Here is a 17,913-nt window from a genome sequence, read left to right on the forward strand (position 1 = left end):
TGCCGGGTATCAGGCACTTTGCCATTATCATATTAGCCACCTGGATGTACTTCATTTTATCCTTAGAGATTGGATGTGTTTAACACTCTTTAACCACCCTTTTATATATCTTGGACTTTGTTTCTTTTAAAATCACATCTATTCATCTCATTCAATATTTGGAATTAAATGAATATTATTTCTTTAAGACTTTACTATCAATAGGGATGCAAGGCAGAGAAAAAGCTCTCTTAAGCATAACTATTTCAGTCAATCTACAATTCAGTAATATTGACTGAGTACCTACAAAATATTAGGCCCTCTAGTTGTTTACAAAGATTTGGAAAGCTTACAAATTATTTGGCACTTTGAGTTACTTACAAATGCACTTTTTATTTGTTTGACAATGCGATTCATTTTCCCATAAAGGGATGATTTACATTGGCTTTCATTTTTACATTATCCATGGACTCTAGTCAAATGCCAATGTCACCCATCAGTTCCTGGGGATTGTGAATTCTACCCTTAGAGAGTTATTCCTTTAATTGGAGTGATAGAGTCTGGAATTGCTCCCATGCCTTGGCTCATAACCCCAGGGTGTCCTTAAATGTTATGCTGTCATCAATTATACAAAACAGAGCCATTATATAGTCTATCCAAATCATCAAGAGATGGATGAGCTCACCACTGAGAGAACAGAGACGGCAGATGTGCATTGAGATGCTGGCCAATACATATAATACGTGTTTCCCAGGACGTCAGGGGAAGAAACAGACTGTGATCCAAAATCATGGCAAAAATCAACAAGGCTTTGTTGCACGGGATGTATTTCTGAAGCTTTAGGCCTTTCCCTTGTCATCATAGTGAAGCAGAGAGAGCTGGAAGTTGAATCAAACACTCAGATTTTCATTTTGGTAGTAATTTTCTTTCTTCTGATTCAGCAAATATCTATTGTGTACCCACTAGGGACTTGGCAGAGTGCAAGGTTCTAGTGATACAATTAGGCTCAAGATTCTGCTTTCATGGAACTTAATTGAGTAATGATACAAATAATGATTGAGGTAGAATTGTGATGAGTTCTACACAGAAGCAGAGCATAAAAAGGCTTCTAACTTCTAACTCAGGTTAGAAGAAGTTGGGAGAAGTCTAGAAAGGTTTTCCTGAAGAAATAAATTTAACCCCAAACTTGAAAGAGTCAGTTAAAGACAAGTCAGTAGGGACAAGACCCAAAGGAGCATCAAGGGCTCCGGGCAGAAGAACAGCAGGTGGGAATGCTCTCATGGGGGTGGTTGGTACACCCAGAACATGCAGGGTCTGTAGGCAAAGCAACCTGCTTATATCACTGGGAATAAACGGCTTCTTCCATGAAATACCATGATAGCGATACTTTTCGTAGACTGACATAATAAAAAAGCCTAAGTTTATATAAAACATCTAGTGTACCTACATACACATACACACAGGGAGAGACTGCAAAATACAATCACAGTTTTGACATATGGAACTGAATTTTATGTGAATTATAGAATTTTAGATCTAGGAATGGCCATGAAAATCATCCTAGAGGACACTTTCTTTATAGATGAAGTCAACACGATCAAAGCTTGTTATTTACCCTGGATTACAACATTGCTTAAAGGTCGAGTTAGTAATGCATTTTCTGATCCTGAATTCATTGCTCTTTTTTCTTACACAGTGAGTTTCAAAATGCATTATTTGTTTGTATCACATATTACTCAAGATTACACATTATCAGTTGAAATCAGAATTTGGACCCAGATCTGCCTAAGAGTAAAACTTATGTTATTTATACCAAATCATAGTGATACTCAATAAATGAATGAAACAAATTATATAAATAAATGAGTAAATGAACATACAAAGCTTAACAGGAAATATTATGAATTAGTGATTTGATTGAATACACAATAATGGTTCGAGAAGAATATTTTTATCATTTAGGAATTCTTTAAAACAGACTCCATCTCTGGCTATATGAGATAAAAGGGGCAGTTGTTGTAAGAACCTAAATTGGTGGGAGCCTTGGAAAATAAAGAATTCCAGAGTTTGGCAGCAAGAACAATTAGACCGGCATTTTGCTGCTACCTTCGATATGGACTCCATGGCAATAGCAGACACACTCCAGCCATTAACTCATCTCTGTGGTGCTTGCTGTCGATTCTAGATGACTTAGCGGGATGTCTAATTGGCTAAGCAGGGGTCAAATGCTTCTCCTAGGGAGTGAGGAGACAAAAGAACACCCAACTTCAATTTCTGGTGAGGGAGGTAAGACATTATGTCCCTCTAATAGCATCAACAATGGGGATTTATATAAAATAGTGAAGGAGGTTGGATATTTGACAACCAAAATAACAAAATATTTTCCTACAGTACTTTTTCTGAATACTGATGAGAGTAGGAAGTAAAGTAAAAAATAAGTTTAAGTCAACTGATACTTCGAATTTGTCTTAGAAGAGTTTTCAGTCATACTATGAGAAAGAAGATTAATTCTAAACAGTTAGCTAAAAGCAAGAGAAGAAAGAAATCAATATCAAAGTTAATGATTCTAAAGCCACATTGAAATGAAAGTCAAAAATTAAATATGCAAATGTCCTTTTTTATTTGAAAGATAGCAGCTTTAGTATGCAGTCACTGACCTATTACATGAGAATAAAGAAATATTAGTGAGGGAGAAAAGAACAAAAACTAAAGGTTTAATAAAGATATATATATATATGTATATATATATATACATATTTTTTGAGAATTACAGCTCTATTTTAGAGGCAATAAAGAACAGTACAAGGTACTCAAATAAATTATTCACATTGTGGGAATGAATAGTAAAACATCCATCACATTTTTTAGCAAAAATAAAAAAAAAAGAAACAAAAACCCCCAAAACCAAACACTCACACACAGATAAAATGAGTTGCTTTTTGGTTTTATATATATATGTATATGTGTGTCTATGTATATATATGTATACATATACATATACATATATATATATTCCAAAAGCTTAAAGCTTTGTTTCTATTATGTATTTGGGCAGAATAACAGTTCTAAAATTCTACAGAGTGGGAAATAATAGTGCGTTTTTTTCATCATACACAGGCACATGTATTCGTAAGAACAGATTTTGTAATAATTGGCTAGAATAAGGGTTGTGTTATTTGTAGGTCTCGTCTTTCCTTTCTTTGTCCTATGCCACTAGCAAGAAACTAGTTGATTCAATGCTTTATTTCTCAGTGAGGGCCTTAGACAAGGAGGTCTCCAAATTGCCCTATATTCATAGGTCACAGAATGTTATTCTCATCGTCTCAGAGGATTTGAACAAATACCAAAGGTTATGGGTGTTTCTTGCATGTGAATTTCTAGAGAGAATATCTTCATAAAGAATGTGGGCAATTCTGGGTACTGTCTGAACCTTTCTATGTTCCACGCAGCTCTTCCCTGAATGCCATCGTTCTTCCTTTCCAAGACTTTAACAAGCTAGCAATTAAAGAAAAATGTACGGACCACTAAAAAGAGACATGATAAATAAGTTAGCGCATACTGAAGTCTTAACGTGGTACCAAGTGAGCAACTTCTACAGAGTCACTCATTTCATCTTTACAAAGACCTTATAAAATAGATACCATTGTCCCAAGTTTTTTTGAAAAAAATAAGAGTCTCAAGGAGGCTAAGTAAGTAACTCAATGGCTCCATATTACACGGCTCTTAAATGGCGGATTTGAACACAGGCTCTTCAAGGCCCAAGTCCATCTTAGGATGGGCTTCCTCCTTGGGGAACATTAACCATATTCATTTTGGGCCTCCTCCACTTGTGTTTCAGCATTTGGACTTTACAGTTTGGCTGGGAAATAATCAAATAGAGAAGCTTTGCCTGTTAGGCATGTTTGGGAGCATTTCCATCAGCTATGGACATTTTGGCCCTTTCCCTGAAGTAGGGTAGCTTTGGGGGATGACTGTCCTGTGTTGCCAAATAGTGTAAAGTTCACAAAATGATAATAACTAAGGGCATTAATTTGTTTGGGTTCCCTTTCAAATTCTCATGTCTCTAATGTTTTCCTGATTCTTCTCTCTGTTGTGCACATATCTGCTGCAGGGAAACCCTAGCTCTTTCTGTTCCACTCTTCCTAGCAGCTACTTAGTGAGTCCTGACGGTGTTACTCATGACACATGTAAATATCACATAATTTTAAATATTTATAATTACACACCCTTTGTAGAATCTGATGAGTACTATAAAACCCCTCTTCCTACTACTAGCAAATTAACACATTCACATAAAATATTCGAAGTCTTAATTTACTATCCAGAGGTGAAGATTCTGGCATGGTGGCATGAAAAGATCAGAATATTCTCTCCCCAGAAAATATATCTGTGGGAGGAAAAATGATCAAAGATAACCACCTCAAGGCTCTGGAAGTCTACTGAAAGCAAACAACAAGTTGAGAAGCACTTATTCATAAAAAGTTACTGGATACTGTAAGGACAGTGGGAGCTGCAGTCTTTTCTCCTGCAACTGTTCTTATACTTTTTGCCCAGTTTGGGTGAAGTGGTAGTTTTTCCAAGTGATGGGTTTGCCGCTGACCCTGAAAAACAGTAGTCCTGTGGCCAAAAGAGGCTGACTTGGTTTCGCGCAGAGGCCAAAAACTATGTTTACGTTACTAGTAAAAGGAACAATTTGGGGAGGAAACAAACTGAGAAATCTGTTCCTCTCTTATCTCAAAGTTGAGAAGATTTCAAGAAGCTATCAATTTCATGAAGAGAACTGAGAAATAAGAGCGTTATAGCAGGTCCAGATAAGCTCCTTATACCTCCTTGACTGACGGGGTAAATAAGCACATGTATGAGGAAGATGAAAATGACGAAAGCAGAAAGTAAAAGTCTAGGCAGAGCTGAGAACCAGTTGAATTTTGAATGCAGTCCACAGAGACAGTCTTTCTAGAGAGGGGGGGAAGCCTTACGGAATCCATGTGCTCAAGTACCACCGCTGCCCAGAATATTGACCGGCCGTTAAGCCATAGAGACATGGGGGTGACCTTCAGATAGCTGGGTTAAAAAACAAAAGTAAGGATTAAAACCAAGCAAACAAACAACTAAACGAAGACGCTAGTGGCCACACTTCATGGGAGCTTAAATCCAGGCAAGTTACAAAACAAACAACAACAAAAGCCCACGTACCTTAAGGAGGAAATCAGAATTGAGTAGTATGTTATCTAAAATGTCTGGTTTATAACAAAAATTCCGACAAATTGTGGAGAAAAAAGAAAATGTAATCCATACTCAGGGGAAAAAAACAGTCAGTACAAACAAAGAAGTTGAATACAGCAAAATACAATTACATTAAAAGGATAAAGGGAATAAATTTAAAATAAAGAAAGCCGTATTCAAATAATCAAAGAAAAATATGACAACAAGTAGGGAGCACCAGTCAAAAAGCAGAAATACGTATTTTTTTTTAAATGGAGCAGAAACTCTGGAGTTGAAAATTATAATAATTGAGATAAACATTTCACTAGATGGGCACAAAAAACATCTAAATGGTGGAAAAAGGAATCCATGAACTTGATGGTGGGTGAGTAAATATTATTTAATGTGAAGAACAAATATTGATGAAAAGTGAGCAGAGCCTCAGAGACCTGTGGGACATCATCAACCGTATCAATTCCCATGTAATGAGAATTCCAGGAGCAAAGAACAAATGATACAAAAAGTAGTTGAAGAAATAATGACTAAAGACATCTCAACTTTTATGAAAAACTTTAATCTATAGATCAAAGAAGCATAATAAACAAGTAGTCAGAGGAACACAAACATTCACATCTGGATGTTTTACAAACATGTATTGTAGCAGTCAAACTTTTACAAGATAAGACAATGAGAAAATCTTGAAAGCAGAAAGAGAAAAATGACTTATCACATACAAGGTAAATGACAATACAATTAATGCCTGGCTTCTCATCAGAAATAGTGGAGGTTAGAGGCACCTGGATGGCTCAGTTGTTAAGCATCGGCCTTCGGCTCAGGACATGATCCCGGCATTATGGGATCGAGCCCCGCATCAGGCTCTTCTGCTATGAGCCTGCTTCTTCCTCTCCCACTCCCCCTGCCCATGTTCCCTCTCTCGCTGGCTGTCTTTCTGTCAAATAAATGAATAAAAAATCTTAAAAAAAAAGAAAAAAGAAATAGTGGAGATTAGAAAGAAGCAGAATGACATATTCAAAAGGCTTAAGAAAGCAAACAACACAAAAACTCTAAGTCAATACATATGACAAAAATATCTTTCAAAAACAAAAATGAAATGAAGCCCATATATATAAAACATTTTTATTCAATATTTTTATTATAAGAATAAACAGATTTATATATATATGCTTCATTTATGTATATATATGTATATAGCTATAGTAAATTTTATACAGTAAATGTATATATACTGTAACAGATATACTGTAGTTATATACAGTAAAAATTTTTATACGTGTGTGTGTGTATGCGTGTGTGTGTATTTATTGTAGCAGATAGACTCAACAAAAAAATACTGAAGGAATACCTTTATTCTGAAAAAAAAAAGTGACAACAAACAATAAGTTGAATCTAAGGAAAAAATGAAATGAAATCAAAAATGGTGGGTATGTATGTAAATTCAAAATATAGAACTTTATTTTTAAATTTTTTTCCTATGAATTTGTCTTAACAATATGATATTTTATAAAACAATGAATAAGCCATTCAATTTTGGGCTTTATGACATATGTAGATGTATGGTACATATCAATAAGAGCAGGAAGGGAGAGGAAATGGATGATTATCGGAACAGAGTTGCTATATATTTTGGAGTTACATCATTATTAGTCTGAATTAGTTTGTGAGAAATTAAGATCTATATTGTAATCTTGGAGTGCCTGGGTGGCTCAGTTAGTTAAGCGTCTGCCCTCAGCTCAGGTCATGATCTCAGGGGTCCTGGGATCGAGTCCCGCGTTGGGTTCCATGCTCAGCAGAGAGTCTGCTTTTCCCTCTCCTCTGCCCCTCCTCCTGTTCATGTTCTCTCTCTCTATCTCTCTCAAATAAATAAATAAAATCTTTGGGAAAAAAAGACCTATATTGTAGTCCTTAAAGCAAATCCTAAGAAAATAACCTGAAAAACATAGTTAAAATATCGAGATTGGAATTATAATGGTGCACCAAACATATTTGTTTAACATAATGAACAAAACAATGTCAGTGATACATCTCAATAAAGAAAAATAAAAGTCACATCTATAGAAATAAAATCAGTATTGGTGAATTACCTTTATTCTTTTTTACCTGCCTTGATAATTTTTTTGAATAGTCCAGTATCAACATACTCAAAAGCATAGAACTAGCTTGGTGTTGCCTTATGTCCTTCTAAGACTGACTATGGAGGTTTGGTCTTCTCCTATATATTTATTTTCTCTTAAGTAAAATATTATTGTCAAGGTTATATTCTAAGCAATATATAAAAAAAAAAAAGAAGAAGAGAAAAAAGTCAGCCAGGCTTCTAGTGATTCTCTAAGATACAAGGGCCTAAAACAAGTTTCTAATACTCTCAGTGGTGAAGACTTAGCTTTACTTTTATTTTTAAATCCATCACCAACCAGTGTTTTTATAAAAGAGACCAAAAATCCAAGGCATTTTTTTTCATTGTTAGAATCAATACATTTCATCAAATTTCTATCAAAGCTTCTAAACACTCAATTTCTATACATATCACATTATCATGGTTAATTTTATGTGTCAACTTAACTCGACCAAGGAATGTACAGGTAGTTGGTAAAACATTTTTTCTGTGTGTCTGTGAAAGTGTCTCTCAAAGAGATTAGCATTTGAACTAGTGAATCAAGAAGATTCACCCTTACCAACATGGGTAGGCATCATCCTATCTGATGAGGGTCTGAATAGAAGAAAAAGGTGAAGGATGTGCAGATTCCCTCTCCCTGCTTGAACTGAGCTTGGACTTCTCCTACCCTCTGACATAGGGGTTCCTGGTTTCTAGATGGGAATTTATACCTTAGGCCCCCAGTTCTCAGACTTTTGAACTCTGACTTATACCATCTGGTCTCTGGTTTTCAAGCTTTGAGACTGAGACTAAATTACACCACTTGATTCTTTCCTGATTCTCCGACTTGCAGATGGCAAATAGTGGGACTTCTCAGCCTTCATAATAGTGTGAACCAATTCCTATAATAAGTATCTTATTATATTATCTCTAGCTAGCTAGCTAGCTGTCATCTATCTATCTTCTATTGGTTCTGATTCCCTGGCAAACTCTGACTGACACACACAGTCTGAACACAAACAGCTTAGGGAGGAACAATAGGCCACAGAACACATTTTGAGTCGTTCTTCTCTAAAAGACCACCTCTAGTTTTGAGGGCAAAAAGTAGTTAACAGAGTGTTCCAAGCATGCTTATTTGAACTCCCGTGGTTATCCAAGCTTATGTTGCGTAAGAGCAAGGCGGATGGTCAATTGCATGATGTAACATCAAAAACAGAGAGGAAGTGACCCTGTTCCCCATTCTAATGCTTCCGAACTCGAATACCCAAGGTTTCTTCCCTTTTTGCATGAAGAATTTGCTCTTCTCAAAGGTGAAAATGTAAGAGACACTTGAGCATGGTTAAAAGATCTGAAGGAGCAACCTGCCTAGAGTAGAAATGGAGTTAACTTGAAAATGCTGAGGGAGAAGAGGGAAACAGGAGAAGGAAAATAAATTATGCTACTGAGAAGTAGGAATTGGGAAACATGTTTATTCCCTAAAGAAGTTTGCTTGGAATGGTGATAAAATCCAAATTGCCTTGACCTGGTAATGAGTTTCTCTAGCAGACTTTATAAGACCAGGCTGTAGCCCTATATAAGGCTTATCAAACTGATAAGATGCTGGTGCTTAGTGAGCGAACTCTGATGCCCTTTAGCCTAGTTTAACAATAGTTAAACAATATCTTTTTCGGAATTTGTATAAAACAACTTTCTGCACAGCCTGCAAACATACATCCCTAATTGCTAGATGATAGCAGATAGAAAAATAAAAAGAAGATGGAATTTTGAAAGCAGTACAAATCAAATGGAAATGAGGAAATTGTGCATAAATGTAATTTATTTTTTAGACAATCTCATGTGCTTTTTAGATATAATCAGTTTCTAACCATTTCTGAATGGTGTCTTTTTTGCATATAAACTCCCTTTTAAACAGGGATGAAGAAAGCTAATGGTTTTCTTTATCAGTGCTAGAATTGGGTTATAATGCAAACATAAATGTAGGTATATAGATGCAGAAATTTGTAAATCACACAGAAACAAGTGTTTGCTTATGTATGGAAACTATTACCATTGAGGTTTCTTCTGAAGCCTTGTTCTCAGTATATAAAACTTTGTAAGAAAGGTTTAATGACAGACTAGTTCTTGTAGTTTCATGGAATACTCCCACAAAGTCCCTTTCCAGTTACCTTCTGTTATTCAATGAACAACATTTTTGTACAATAAATAATGAAAAGAGCCACCATGCCTTTTAAGGGACCATGTGATGCCACAAAAGAAATGACACTGGGAAATTTAGGCTTCAGAAGTTTGAACTGCATAAAGTTCAAAGAAAGCACTCATGAATTGGTGAAGTTGAGTCAATACTCAATCTTGAATAGATGGTTGTTGTCTTGTTTATGTAACCTGATTTTTACAAATATTTATCTGACATCAACTGTGAGTAGAACCTGTTGATAGGATGACATTGGGTCTGTGCTGCCCATTGTTTTGTTGGAATCCAACCCAAAGATTAAAATGTAGGAGAAAAAGAATGTGTCCATATTTAGAATAACCCACATAAAATGGGTTTCTCCAAAGTGAAACCTAACACAGTTCAAATACATAGTAGGTATTGAGTAAAATTTGTGGAATGAATGCACAATAACTCATTGCTATTTGGTGGAGAGGTTCTCTCTTCATAGAAAATTCACATTTTTTTACATGAAAAAATGTTTAACAATTATTAATGTGATATTATTTCTCTTTGACTTCTTAAGCATGTGAGTTTCACCCTAGTTGACCCATAGTATTCACATTCTGGACTTGTGGGAAGGAGAGAGAAAATAAGGAATTTTAACATTCAGCCTCTTACAATCAAAAATGGGATTTTACAGCAAGACTATGATGTCCAGCCTAATCTACTTCCTTGACAAAACTGCTTGTATTTTATTTTTTGTTTTCTTCTTTAAGTATGTTAACAGGCAGGGATGTTAAGCTAGATTTTACATGAAGGGAGATAAATAGAAAGAAGAAAGCAAGTTAGATCCTTTCTTGAATGAAGGTACTTAGGGAAAGGAAAGGGAATAAGGAGAAGGAGAATGAAAAAGCCAGATAAACATCAAACACAGAGAGAAAGAGCTGACTTAGGTACAGAGACAAGCACTGAGGAGTCATTTGCTGTGCTGCTGGAAGAAAGTCATCTCCTACACTCCCCTGTCTCATCAGTCATATTGGCCAATGTGCTTAAGTAGAGAGAGCTGTCACAGCTGAGCCCTCCCAACTAATCATGGTCCCAAGGTAATATGGCTGCTGATTCGTTAGCCAGTGACCTGCCGTGAGAACACTGGTGGAAGGGCAAGGTGAGTTCATCAGAGGATGCATGTAAACATCCACGCCAAGGGACAAGAAAGGATGGACCAGGAACAAGGACTAGTTAAAGCCGAGTTGACATGAACTCAACAAGGAGTACCCCAAAACCATCACTGAAGACTAGAGAAACCAGACTATGAATTAAACTGGCTACACCTCGTTCCGCATATATCAGTAAGACATGGAACAACAGAGATGCAAAAGAGGTATCATTCTAGAGATCCAAGGATTGGCATGAGGTCAGAGAACGCTTACCTTCTGCCTCCTATCTTCCATGAAGTATATGGTACTTGCTTTACCATGCATTTAGATGCTGGGGGAAAGGAGATGGGGAAGGTTATTTCAAGGACTGAGCACATTTATGCAAGAAAGACTGAAAACACCCCCCCTTAAGGAAGTTTAATTACCAAGCTTGACTAAAATTTAGTTCAGATTAGATTATTTAATAATTTTTTCCTGTTCATTGAGATGTGAAGCCTTGTATAAAAGAACATACTCAGTTTAATCAAGAATAAAGACATAATCTTTAATTTTGAATGTCCAAGTGGCATTGTCAACTAAAATGTATTACCTGAAGGCCCCTTTCTTCCATACAATTTTAATTTAAAAATTAGAATTATCTCTCAAAAGCACCAAGTATTGACAGACTGCTTTTTTTCCCCCTTAAATCAGTTGGTTTCTCTTTTCTTTCTAATTGAATCTCACAGAAGTCTTTCAAAACAGATACACAATTAAATAAAGATAGACTTCTGTCTCTCCTAGCAAGAGGTGGGGATAGTTTTAGAAGCTCACCTTTATGGCATAGTTAAGTGTGACTTGTTAAGTGTGACAGTGAGATTTATACAAAATGTCATGAGAACACTGAAGCAGAGTGACTTCCTCCCTATACCAGGGCCAGTTTTGCAGCTGAAGTGATATTTCACCCAGGCCTCGAAGAGCCAGTGGTAATTGGCCAGGATGGGAAGAAGGAAGAAAGATGTCCCCAAGAGCTTATTTCAAAGCCCAGAACTGAACAAAAACCAGGCATGTTTGGGGACTCTGAGACTTCGTTGTGACTGAAACATATTGAGCACGCACATAGAAGGGGAGAATGATTAGCTATAAGGACAGAAGCAATGAGCCAGAAATACAAACCTGTGTACAATTAAATATTGAATAGTGAGCCATTCGATATTTGAGTATTATGGGGGCTATGAGTATTATGGGAGTTTAGGGAAAAAAACAAAACTAATGACAACAGAGTGCTCAGTGAAGGCTTCACGGAGCAGATAATTTATTCGGATGCCCTCAGCATCACCGTTCTTATGTGAGCAGTATTCTTATTGTACCGCACAGTATCAATGGGCACCTGTCAATTAAAACATCAGGACTGGAGGGAAGAGCATGTGGACCTTCTGATTGAGATAGACAGCTGTTAGGCTGACTGATCCAGCCGTAGGTGTGGGAAAAGACTAGTTTTTTTCTGGCAGTTGCATCTAGGGCACTATTTCCTAAGGACTGCTCCTCAGGTAGCAATTGGTGGGTTAGGTGTTTCCTATAACAAGAATTTTGTAGACAAAACTCAATGGCATTCTAAGACATTCTTTCTTAATATTCTAATGGATTTTGGAATCATTCAAGTGGTGATAATGTAAGCAGTGTTTCCTGAATAAATTCAACCACAGAACCCTTTCCTTGAACGTTTCCCAGGATTAGCCTTCCACAGACATGGTCTGGCTGTTGACGAGAGGAATATCTACCATATCACTTGGCAAGAAAATAATTCAAAATATAACAGGTGTCCTAGCAGGGTGTGGACGTCTGCATAAGGAAATATTTAAGTAGGCAACATGTAGGTAGAAAAGCAGGAAGAGGTACAATTTTTATTGGGGATGCTTCACAGTATCATATCTGACTTAATTTATTTTTTAAAAAAATATTAGTTCTATGGAAAGCCTTTCTGTCTCTGAAATTTGACATTCAGCCATTTTAACTATTGCTCGTCAGTCTCTCCTGCCTTGTCTTTTGGTGTTTGGTACTGCACCTCAGCTCTAATATTCTCTTCCCTACACCCCTTCCTTTGCTCTAGTAGTTGAATTTAAGTACTCCCCTTCAGCCAGTTTCAGAAATTACATTTATAGGTTCATGTTATAAGACTATAGGTAAGATACTCCCTTACTCTTTCTGAGGTTCTCAGTGGAGATGGGAGGATCTGTCATTTAACCAAAGCTAGGCTAGAGTATGAGAAATGGGCCCCTTGTTTAAGGGATAGTACCCGTATGAGCTAGGCAAGATCTCTGTTCCTACCCAGTCTGAGTAAGAAGTAAGTAACCCATTCAAGCAGTTAAGCAGAGATGAAGATCAGAACCCACTTACGTGAGCTAGAGACCAAGATAAGGACTAGAGGGCAAAATCAGAGTCATCTTTGCACCAATAATGACTTGAAGTTCAATTCTAGTGTATTGGTCTGGATTTCCTTAAATCCCAACTGTTTTAAGATCAGGACTGGTCTAAATGTGTATCTCTAGACTCAATCCTGATTTCCAGACTCACGTATGTTAATTGTAAATTTCACATTTCTAGTTGGGTGTCTTAAGAGATATCCCAAACTTAGAACTTCCAAAACTGAGCTGTTGGTCCCCTCTCCCCCATTTCTAATCCTGATACTCCTACAGTGTTCCCTGTCTCAATAAATGATATCACCAATAATCCATTTTCTCAGGCTTAAACTTAAAGTCTAAGCTCAGACCGAGATCCTTTCTACTTTGGGAATTTCACCTCTGAAATGTTTTCTCCAGATAGTGTTATGCTTGAGTCTTTCATATCATTTAGGTCTGTCTTTATCTTTTTTTAATTAATTAATTTGTTAATTAATTTTTTTTAGAAAGAGAGAGAGCATGTGTGAGCAGGGGTGGGGGAAGGTTAGAGAGAGAGGGAGAGATAGAATCTTAAGCAGGCTTCATGCCCAGTAGGTGGCCCTATGGGGGGCTTGATCTCACAACCCTGAGATCATGACCTGAGCTGAAATCAAGAGATGGACACTTAGCCGACTGAGCCACCCAGGCCCCCCTCATATCATTTAGTTCTGTCTTTAAATGTCATCTTCCCAGACAGTTCTTCCCTGGCATCCTGACATAAAATAACATTCCTCTTCTCGGTTTTATTATTTTTCATCACACTTATCACTATATGAAATCATATCATTTACATTTTTTTCTACTAAATTGCCTCTCCCACCAGAAGGTAAGTAAGCTTTCTGAGGCCAGGGACTTTGTCTTGATAAGATCATTCCTACAACCTCAGTACCTGGCACACAGTAGGTCTCAGTGTTCATTGAAGGATGGATGGATGGATGGATGGATGGATGGATGGATGGATGGATGAGTTAATTCATTAACTTGAAAGATGATGATTGTGCTTTGTCTCATTGTCCAATAAAAAACTACAAGATTCTTCTCCCCATATTCTTGAGTTGTCTTTTCACTGAAAATCCTTTAAGCTATCTCATTTTTGCACATGTTCAAAGATATTTTCACACAGCATTCCAGCAGTCAAATTGACACAGTTCTTGGAATGGAAATTTTAATTCTTCTTCCTTTATAATTATATTTAGCATATGCTTCACACGTGTTCCTAATAGCTAAGAAATGCTGTCGCTTAAAGTGTTTTTCTGTCTCCTGGTGTCTTCAATTAAAGGGAGCCTCCCATACCAGCTGCAGAGCCATGCGATGACATTGTTGTTATAGTGTTATTTCTAATCATTTTAGCATAGGTTGGTCAAAGAGTATTTGTATTTTAAAAATGCGTAATGAAATAATCAATCCAGTAAAGATCATAATGGCTATTAACATAAAATAGGAGACAACCAGACATTATCTGGCTTCTGACGTAAGTGTACATCTTAACTTCTGAAAGAGTGTTGCAAAAAGAATTTTTTTAAACTCGAATCAGATTAAGCCTCTGGTTTTGTTAGCCAGTGTCCAGTAAATAAAGAGGACAGATAAATATGTTACATGACCCCACATGTAAGCAAACAGTGAAATCTAGCCTGTGGAAAACTCTGGTCAACAAGCAGCCCGGTGTTTGTTTGTTTGTTTGTTCTTTTCCCAATGAATAAATTGCCAGAAATAAATGATGAAAAGAGGTGTAAGAGACAAAATAAATACATGTGATATGTGGACCTTATTTGGATCCCAATAAACAAAAAAATCAATGGTAAAAATAAAATAAAACCAACAAAAAGCACTTTCATGAGACAATCCCAGAAAATTTAATACCTTCTTTTTTCTAGCAAATGATCAAGCTGACTTGAGGAGAGCCAATGAAAGAGATTCATGCTACTGTATTAACCAACGGACCTTTCATAAACTATCTTAAAACATCATTGTGTAGATAAACAGAAAAGACAGAATTATAGGTTGCTGTGTACAAAAACATATTGCTAAAGGCCAAAATAGTCTCAGGAGGTTGAAACTTCTGGGGGGGGGAAGTTGTAAGCTAATTTCTCAGCAATTTCACAGTGACAGTTAAAGAACGTAAAAATTATTACCATTTTTTTCAGAAAAAATTCTTGTTTGTCTTCTGGGGCTTGGTGGCAATGGATTTTCCTAATCGCTACCACCTGCTTTACTTATAACCCACAACTCAAGGCTAGATATGTTTGCTGTGGTTTCTTTCATGCATCAAATGAAAAAATCAGCCCCAAATTTCCAAAATTTAGTGGGTAATCTTAGAATGTACTTCCCAGTTCCTGAAGCTAAAGTTTTAGACCAATAGATGAAGTAGTCATCTGTAGAGGTGAGTGGTTACTAGAGACCAAAAAATGCCAATCACATATAAAAGCTCAACTTTATCTTAATTGTCAACTTCTCTACCTTTAAAACTTCTGTCAGAAGTAGAAAAAAAGATTTATGGGGAAGTCACCATTTTCTTCCTCTTTTCTTCCTTACTGTCTTCATATATGTTATAATTGGGGAAGAAATACAGTGCCTGACAAGAAGATAAAGAATGAGAAAGAGTGGGCCAAGAGTGAGGATATTCAACTTCTGATGAAGTTCTATTTCATACTGAAATAGAAAGATACTTATTCGTTTCATTTGCTATATATAATATGTATGTGTGTGCACATGTGTTATGTATGTGTATAAATAAATGCAAATCCATACACCCATCTGCACATATAATACACACACACAAATATTTATATCCATAGAGAAAGACAGAGATGATAAAATTCCAAAGAACATTCTTTTCTCCTTAGAAAATAATTTACTATATTTTTTCATTTCCTGTATGTTTTCATGCTGAATGTATAAGTTACATTCTGTTGGATGTAAGACATATTTCTAAAGATGTAATCGTTATTCTTTTACTTTCATAAAGAAGATATCATTATTATTAATACTAAATGATAGTCTGTCAATAGTATTTTACATTATTATTTTATTAATATAAAATCTTATGGGAAATGATGCTAAAATTTTTATTTTTCTTTCCTGGAAAAATTATCATTAAGGAAGGTATTGGGGAAAAATAATCCTCAGTCCACTGTTTTTTATTTCCAAATGTAGACATACTGAGACACATGGACTTACAAAGTTTAAATTACCATTGAAAACATGTTTTATATAAAAATATAAGTAAAATAGAACATTCTTGGGGAGCCTGGGTGGCTCAGTCAGTTAAGCATCTGCTTGTGGCTCAGGTCATGATCCCTGGTTCCTGGGATTAAGCCCCAAGTCCGGGCTCCCTGCTCAGCAGAGAGTCTGCCTCTCCCTTTACTGCTCCCCCTCCTTGTGTTCTCTCTCTCTGTCAAATAAATAAATAAAATCTTTTAAAAAAATAGAACATTCTTTCATATTTAAGATTATGAAAATATAGCGTATTAAGAGCTTGGATGGGGAGGGCAAAGGTGGTAGAAATTTCTAATGTGAACTATAAGTTTCTTAGTAACTCCAATGCTATTAGGCTAACAGATAGATCTCTACCCAGTCTGGCTAGTCAAGATTATTTTTTTATGAATGTTTTATGAATATTATTTTTTAATGAATCAACTGAGCAACAAAGGAATGTCAGCCTGATAGGAGACAGGGGAGGATAGAAAACATGAAGATTTCTAAGGGAACGATGAGGACAAAGTAGTAGAGTCAGAGGCCTTTCAGGAAAGAGATGGAAACTAACTCAGAAAATGTTTTCTCCCCTTATAAGTATAAATGCAATGCTAATACTTTTCTTCCCTCCCTTAAGGGCATGGAGAAGTCTCAAAGGACTTTCCAGACTGAGTATTGACAAGTTGATCTTTTGCTGCAGGATTCTAGGTCTGTGGCCCCTACACCTAACCTGAGTTGCATAAAACCGTCACGACCAGGATTTACAGGCTTACCACAAGGGTATATTACGAGAATCTACTAAGATGGATGTGTCAGCACTTTGAAACAATTAAATTCCCATAGCTACGGAAGGCTTACTATTGTTACCATAATTATAACTACTATTAATAACAAAAGCAGAAGTGTCTCAAAATTCATAATGTTCAACATCAAACTCACCTATTTTCGATAGTCATAATAGTTGTGATCCTTTCATTTGTCTCCTAAGTTAAAGTCTAAATTACTAATCATTACCGTGCATGTAGACCTGAATTAAAACCCACCGACTTCCAAAATAATGACAAGCCCCTTCCCACTGTTGCCTCATAAATGCCGAGTACCTACTCGTTTCTCTAATGATACCTTACATATAACCTATTATTCTATACAGTATCTGTGTTTTAAGAAACAAATGCATTGCTGTAGAAACATTTCAATTTTATTATGCTCTTTCTGTTTTAATTAGACCTCCAGGGAAACATCTAGGCACATGAATTAGAAGTAAAAGTGTGGAGGCAGCAGGAACCCTCATTATTAGGTATCTTTAGATTCCATTCTACCTCGGAGTTGAGTGTTTTACCGTGGACGTTCCAGATGGGGATTTTACCTGTAGCACTCGTACATAAAACGCCACCCCGCAGGTGTAACTTCCCTGAGTCCCCTACTAGACCCAAGCTTGATCAGGCATTTGGTGGCATGGGCTCTCAATATGGTAGCTATTAGCTGCATAAAAAGTATCATCAGCTTTTTATCCTGCTGTTCTTCCATGCTGACTTTTGTTTCTTAGCAGAATCACTGAGTGCAAAACAAATTGAGAGGATACTTTGCCTTGTATTTCTTTAGAAATCCCTGCCTCCTCTTCCATTTCCATAGGCCAATATCACTTTGAAATGCACATACTTTGATTTTTGCTAATCGGTTTAGGTCCGTGCTAATTAAGAACTTGTA

This window comes from Ursus americanus, chromosome 1 (genome assembly GCF_024610735.1).
Source record: "Ursus americanus isolate L20-20 chromosome 1, mUrsAme1.1.p, whole genome shotgun sequence".
NCBI classification, from domain to species: domain Eukaryota; kingdom Metazoa; phylum Chordata; class Mammalia; order Carnivora; family Ursidae; genus Ursus; species Ursus americanus.